The sequence below is a fragment of the Phacochoerus africanus genome, chromosome 4, assembly GCF_016906955.1.
Source record: "Phacochoerus africanus isolate WHEZ1 chromosome 4, ROS_Pafr_v1, whole genome shotgun sequence".
Lineage (NCBI taxonomy): Eukaryota > Metazoa > Chordata > Mammalia > Artiodactyla > Suidae > Phacochoerus > Phacochoerus africanus.
The window spans coordinates 15732745-15740613 of NC_062547.1; the positions used below are offsets into that span (position 1 = coordinate 15732745).

The following is a 7869-nucleotide window of genomic DNA, read 5'->3' on the forward strand; positions in this document are numbered from 1 at the left end:
TAACTTCATGCTGAATTGGAGGTACTTGAATGCGTTTGATATCCATCTGGTACAGTTCCTTGTTCTAAGGCGGATGAGCCCCACTAGATTTTCTGACCTAAGGTAGGTGACAGGACTGGAAGTACGGTGCATGGTTTCTAAGCTACAGTAGGAAGTTGGGCAAGTCAGTTCTTTTCTTTCAGCCACAAGTGTTCCTTTGAACAGGCAGTTAGTTTTGAAGATTGTTTTTTTGGGGTGGGGAGAGGGAACAGGGCAATGAATTCATTCATTAGCCTTTATTGTAAACTATATGTAACATAATGTTTGGTGATTTTAAATCCTTTACACTTTTGTGATTCTGTGCAGTACTCTATGGGATTACCAAGTGGGAACATGTGATTGCAGCGAAGGTGCCTTTACTTTCCTCTGAGATCAGTACACTGGCACACGAAGCTCTCTCTGGCCATCGTCTGCTGTCTATTATTATGTTCTGGTCCAGAGTCCCACAGGTTACTTGATGTAGGGACTACATGCACGAAGGCTGATTTAGGCTTTCTACATGCTGATCATATTCCGCCCCGGCTGCCCATGCTTCTTGGTGAGGCAGTATTGTGGGGAGTGAGGAGGTGTTTATTACCATTTAAGTGGGAGAGACAGTGGGGATGGCTGAGGATAGGTGGCAGAGAGAGGAATATAGAAAAGGCAGAGATGACAGACAAGGAAAAGGTTGTTTTTGCAAAAGAAAGACAATCAGTTATTCTGCCTCCTTTGGATAAAGCCCAGAAAAACCCTGTGTAATTCTCCTCTCTGCGTGATCTCTTAGATTGGACCTACTATATTTTCCTTAATTTCAGGAATGGATAAAAATAGATTGAGTTCATGCCTGGATAATAAGTAGATATCTTTGTTGATAAATAAATATATCTGGGACTTATGTCAAAAGGGCATATTTAATTTTAATTCTTCACCTATGCATTACCTTGAAATGTATAGAGTGTTGGTTAAAGAGTACAGGATCTGTGGTTAGGTTGCTTGTATTGAAATGTTGAGTCCACTGCTGTGTAACCTTCAACTAGTTAATTCACTTGTCTGTTTCTGTTTCCTCATATGTATTAAAAAAGTGGTGATTATAATAGTACCTATATCACAGGTTTGTTGTGAGAATTAAGTGAATTAATGTAAATGGAGCAAATGATAAGTAATGTTGCAATGCTAGCTATAATTATCAACCAAAACCACAGTAGTAACACAGACTTAAGAATATTAAGCAGATACATGGAATTCCTGTCATGGCTCAGTGGTTAATGAATCCGACTAGGAACCATGAGGTTGCGGGTTCAATCCCTGGCATTGCTCAGTGGGTTAAGAATCTGGCATTGCTGTGAGCTGCGGTGAAGGTCACAGATGTGGCTCGGATCTGGCATTGCTGTAGCTCTGGTGTAGGCTGGCGGCTACAGCTCCGATTCGACCCCTAGCCTGGGAACCTCCATATGCCGCGGGAGCAGCCCTAGAAAAGGCAAAAAGACAAAAAAAAGAAAAAAAACCCAAAAAACAAATAAAAAAAAGAATATTAAGCAGATACAGAAGGCGTAACTTTTTCAGACTTCAGGCAATATTACAAAGCCACAATAATAAAGGCAGTGTGGTACTGGTACCAAAAAAGACATATAGACCAATGGAACAGAATAGAGAACCCAGAAATAAATCCAGACACCTATGGTTAATTAATCTCCAACAAAGGAGGCAAGAATATTAAATGGGAAAAGACAGTCTTTTCAGCAACTGGTGCTAGTAAAACAGGATAGCCGCATGTAAATCAATGAAACTGGAACACACTCTCACTCAATGCACAAAAATAAACTCAAACTGGCTTAAAGACTTAAATGTAAAACAAGACACTATCAAATGCCTAGAATAGAACATACACAAAACATTCTCTGACATCAACCTTACAAATGTTTTCTTAGGTCAGTCTCCCAAGGCAGCAGAAATAAAAGCAAAAATACACCAAAGGGACCTCATCAAAGTCACAGACTTTTGCACAGCAAAGGAAACCATAAAAAAAAAAAACACCAAAAACCCAAAAACCAAAAAAAACAAAAAGACAACCTATGCAATGGGAGAAAAGGGTTTCAAATGGTGCAACTGACAAAGGTTTAGTCTCTAAGATATACATCTTATACATCCCAACAGTGAAAAAACCAACAACCCAATTGAAAAAGAGGCAAAAGATCTGAATAGACATTTTTCCAAAGAAGCTAATACAGATGGCCAACAAGCACATGAAAAAATGCTCAACATAAGTGATTATTGGAGAAATGCAAATCACTGCCATGAGGTACCACCTCACACCTGTCATAATGGCCATCATTAATAAGTCCACAAATTACAAATGCTGGAGAGGGTGTGGAGAAAAGGGAACCCTCCTACACTGTTGGTGGGAATGTCAATTGGCACAACTACTAGGGAAAACAGTATGGAAGTACCACAGAAAACTAAATATAGAACTACCATATGACCCAGCAATCCCATTCTTGGGCATATATCTGGACAAAACTTTCCTTGAAAAAGACACATGCACCAGTATGCTCATTGCAGCACTATTCACAATAGCCAAGACATGGAAACAACCTAGATGTCATTGACAGATGAATGGATTAGGAAGATGTGGTATATATACACAATGAATTCTATTCAGCCATAAAAAAGAACAAAACAATGCTATTTGCAGCAACATGGGTGGAACTAGAGAGTCTCATACTAAGTGAAGTAAGTCAGAAAGAGAAAGGCATATACCATATAATATCACCTATATCTGGAATCTAATATACAGCACAAATAAACTTTTCCACAGAAAAGAAACTCATGGACTTGGAGAATAGACTTGTGGTTGCCAAGGGGGGGTGGGCGCGGATTGGGAACTTGGGGTTAATAGATGCAAACAATTGCCTTTGGAATGGATAAGGAATGAGATCCTGCTGTATAGCACTGGGAACTGTGTCTAGTTACTTATGATGGAGCATGATGGAGGATAACATGAGAAAAAGAATGTATGTATGGATGTGTGACTGGGTCACTTTCCTGTACAGTAGAAAATTGACAACACTGTAAACTAAATATAATGGAAAAATAAAAATCATTATTAAAAAAATATCAAGCAGATAATTTTTGGATGTATATGATTGTCTGTATAGACCCAGAAGCTCCAGTGATAAAATGATCTGTTCATCACGCTAAAAGAAGTGTGATAAAGTACTGTGGGAGTACAAAGGAGATAATATATTATTTCTATAGTTGCGAGGCTCTTCATTGTCATTTCTAAAGAAGGAATACTAAATACAAAGATGAAAGAAAGGAACTTTATGTTAAGAAATAGCTATGTAATTTTCATTAGGGTAATGAAAAAAAAAAGTGTGCAAAGATAGGCAGCAGCCAGTTCAAGAAGGACCTGGAATCCATAATGAGAATATGATATTTTATGTTGTGGGCAATGGGGAGGTGTTGCTAGATTTTTAGGTAGAGAAGTAACATGATGAGATTTACATTTAAGAACAATCACCACAGTATTGTAAATGCTCAGAGAAGACACGTATGGTAGGAATATTAAATGTAAGCTTCATTGAATAAAAAGGGTTGGGTTGGAAGGAGAGTAGTATTGGAAGAGAAAAAGAGAAGTATTTCTGGTGAAAGGAAGCTCTGTGGTAGGAATGACCAGGAGGGGTTTTGTGGGAGGGAGAGAGAACCCTGAGGTGAACAAAGCTGAGTTGAGATTTAAGGGGTAAGAAGGTGATAGCTGAGGTGGCTCAGTCTGTGAAAGTCTTTAAAAGTAAATCAGGGGAGTTTAGGCTTTCCCCATTTATTCTCAAGCAGTGGAGGATCTGAAGAAAGAGGGTCTAGGAAACTTCATCTGGAGGCTGAGAGGTTTTGGTAATTTAGGCATCAGGTGACTGCAGGTAAGAAGGGGGTATCAGGAAGACTGGAGAAAAGACAGCACTCAGGAGAGGTGTTTAAAGATAAGCTTAATGGTGATGGCTGGGTATGGGACTGAAAGGGAGGTGGGGATCAAATATAACGTCACAGCTAGGAACCTGGGCATCTTGGAGGCTGATGGTGTCTTCAAAGTGTCTTTCAGGGAGTGCCCGTCGTGGCGCAGTGGAAATGAATCTGACTAGGAACCATAAGGTTGCGGGTTCGATCCCTGGCCTCATTCAGTGGGTTAAGGATCTGTCTTTGTAGTGAGCTGTGGTGTAGGTTGCAGATGCGGCTTGGATCCTGTGTTGCTGTGGCTGTGGTGCAGGCCGGCAGTTGTAGCTCTGATTTGACCCCTAGCCTGGGAACCTCCATAGGCCACGGGTATGGCCCTAAAAAAAAAAAAAAAAAAAAAAAGAGAAAAGAAAAGAAAAAAATCATGCTTGCCTGCAGGTTTTCTGTTATTCTATAGCTTCAACTCTAATCTTTGTCCAAATCTTTTCCTTGGGTATCTGAGGGAGGATGTAGTAATAGGTGGTTCTTGAGTCTCACCATCTTATCTTTTAACCATTTAGCTACTTGATTTTCCAAGGTGAGAGGTGGTGCCAGATATTTTTAATGATTTTGGGTGACTGCTGCCAACATCACTGCCTCTCTGAAAAGCACCCCATGCTATGATGCATTTAGCAATATTGCTTGTGTTTGGCATGGATATCAGTGGAATTTCTCTGCCGTACCTACCTTTCTGGAACTTTAGCTCTTGGGTAGATGGTTTCTTTGTTTTGTTGAATGGCAGAACCCCCATTTTTCATGAAAAGGGCAATTCCTATTCTTTTTACTTTATTTCCAAGAAATTATATTACTCTTGATTCTCATTCAGGCAGATGGATAATCCTACTCCACCTTTGATGGGTATTTAGGTTGGTATAGCATTTTTTCTTCTTTTTTAAATTGAAGTATAGTTGATTTACAATGTTATGCCAAGTTTTGCTGTACAACAAAGTGACCCAGTCATACATACATGCATTTTTTTTCTTACATTATCTCCCATCATGGTCTATGCCAAGAGACTGGATATAGTTCCCTGGGCTACGTAGCAGAACCTCATTGCTTCTCCATTCTAAAAGCAATAGTTTGCATCTACTAATCCCAAACTCCCAGTCCATCCAACTTCTGGCGCCCCTTGGCAAACACAAGTCTGTCCTTCATGTCTGTGTGTCTGTTTCTGTTTTGTGGATAGGCTCATTTGTGCGATATTTTAGAGTGCACATATTAGTGGCATCATATGGTGTTTGTCTTTCACTTTCAGATGTGATGCTAGGTAAGTAAACAATTCTCTGAGCCTTAATTTTCTAATATAGACATGGTTGTTAGATTGCTAATATTTAATGCTGAATGAATTCATATTAGCTAAGTGAATGATATCATGATTAGTATATTATGAAGTTGTTCACACTGTCTAACATGCTATATATGAAGTGAATTTAGTTACAGTCAGTGTTTTATTGCAGGTTTCTCATTACCTCCTGTCAAGCACACCTGAATGGATTCCATGGCAACTACAAATAATGTGACTGAGTTGATTATCACTGGTCTTTTTGAGGATCCAGAGGTGCAGAGGGTGTGCTTTGCAGTGTTTCTTCCTGTGTACCTGGCCACGGTGGTGGGCAATGGCCTCATTGTTCTGACGGTCAAAGTCAGTCAGAGTCTGCATTCCCCCATGTACTTCTTCCTGAGTTACCTGTCCCTGGTGGAGATCAGCTACTCCTCTACTGTTGCCCCCAAGTTCATCGCAGACTTGCTTTCCAAGGTTAAAACCATCTCCCTGGAGGGCTGTGTGGCTCAGATATTCTTCTTCCACTTCTTTGGCGTTACTGAGATCTTCTTGCTCACAGTAATGGCCTATGACCGCTATGTGGCCATCTGCAAACCCCTTCACTACACAGTCATGATGAGCCGGGCTGTGTGTCACCGTCTGGTGGCTGGTTCCTGGCTGGGGGGCATAATTCACTCCATGATTCAGATTATTGCCACCATCCAATTGCCCTTCTCCAATGTGATTGACCACTACTTCTGTGACCTCCACCCCTTATTCAAGCTCGCCTGCACTGACACATCTGTGGAGGGGCTTCTTGTGTTGGCCAACAGTGGATTAATCTCTTTCCTTTCCTTCCTCATCTTGGTGACCTCCTATATCGTCATCCTGGTCAACTTGAGGAACCATTCTGCAGAGGGAAGGTGCAAAGCCCTCTCCACCTGTGCCTCTCACATCACGGTGGTCGTGTTGTTCTTTGGACCTGCCATCTTCCTCTACATGCGGCCCCCCTTCCACCTTCACCGAGGACAAACTGGTGGCTGTGTTCTACTCGGTGGTCACCCCCATGCTGAACCCCATCATCTACACCCTCAGAAATGCAGAGGTGAAAATCACCATGAGGAGGTTGTGGGGCAGGAAAGTGAAATAAGGGATAGGATAAAAATAGAAAACATGAAAAAAATTAGAAAGAACAAGTTGACAAAATATGCATTCTGATTTTGGTCAACTGAAAGGACTTGAGCAAAAGTTAACATTCCTGCTTTCTGTTGTATTTTAGATGACCTCTTATATTTCATGGTATCAGTCACAGCCATACATACACACGTAGTTATCTGTATTTTGGAGAATGTTAAAATTTGAGCTTCACTTCTCCTTTTTTTCAGTAGCCTGTCATATGACGTCCGTAGACTTAAGGAAAGAATCACCTGACTGTAATCTCCACTCTATCACCTTGTACCTGTGCAAACTTTGGTTCATTCACTTAATTTCTTGGTGTCAGCACGCTGCAGTATATGGAAAGATAATGGTACTTGGAGACAGAAGATTATGTTTTGCTTTGTTCTCCCTCATCAATTTGATCTTGTGGGAGTTCCCAAAAGACTTTTCAACTTCCTTTTGCTCCTCTATAGCATTAATATGGCTGAGAATCTCAAATTCTGCAGTAGCAGCTTTATTTCATGGAATTAAGGGATATGGTTATAATGGAAATAACTGGGAGGTGAAATGCAATAAATATAATATTAACCATTAAGTATTAGTCTGAATAGTTTTGTTTGTTTATTTATGTATTTATTTATTTATGGCTCCACCCTTGCATATGGCATATGCAAGTTCCCAGGCTAGGGGTGAAATCAGAGCTGCAGCTGCTGGCCTACGCTACAGCCACAACAATGTGGGATCCAAGCCACACCTGTGACCTACACCACAGCTCATGGTAATGTTGGATTCCTGACCCACTGAGTGAGACCAAGTATCAAACCCACATCTTCATGGATACTAGTTGGATTTGTTTCTGCTATGCCACAAGGGGAACATCTGAATAGTTTTATAAGATGCTTCTGATGCTAGGAAGATGATACTGGAATCTTGGTTCTTGTTCACGGTAGACAAAGAGTGAACTCCACGAACACACAGGCAGCAAGCAAGCAAAGTCTTTATTAAAGGAAAGCAAATAGCTCCTAGGGCTGCTGGGAGGGTGGAGAAGAGCCCCCTTTCTCTATAGTCCTATAGGAGTTTTTATTTCTTAAAGATGGGGGGGGGAACCAATGTGAGGTCTGGGAAGATGTGGTTTTCTCCCGTTGGCCTTGCTCAATTACCTATATCAGTCCTTGTCCAATAGGGTCTTAGGGGTGGAAATGTCCTGTAAGTCTCATAGTTTCTTTGCCCTTTTCTTCCCATAAACTGAGTCACAGGGGATTAGGGATTAATGTCCATCTGGGTATAGGTGCACTTCCTATAGTAAAGAAGGCCTGTGGGGATGTTACTCCTTGGAGCCCTTAAGACACAAATGTTAATCAATGGCTATATCAAAGGATGCATCGAAGCCCATGTCCCTACATTGACTACCTGGGTTAATATTCTGCCTCATTTCCATTCCTAGACAT

General features: G+C 40.9%; 1 pseudogene; it reads left to right on the forward strand.

Annotated features, from left to right (window-relative positions):
• Window positions 1-5500: 5500 nt before the first annotated feature.
• LOC125124078 (olfactory receptor 4B1-like) lies at window positions 5501-6413 on the forward strand (annotated as a pseudogene).
• The last annotated feature ends 1456 nt before the right edge of the window (window positions 6414-7869 follow it).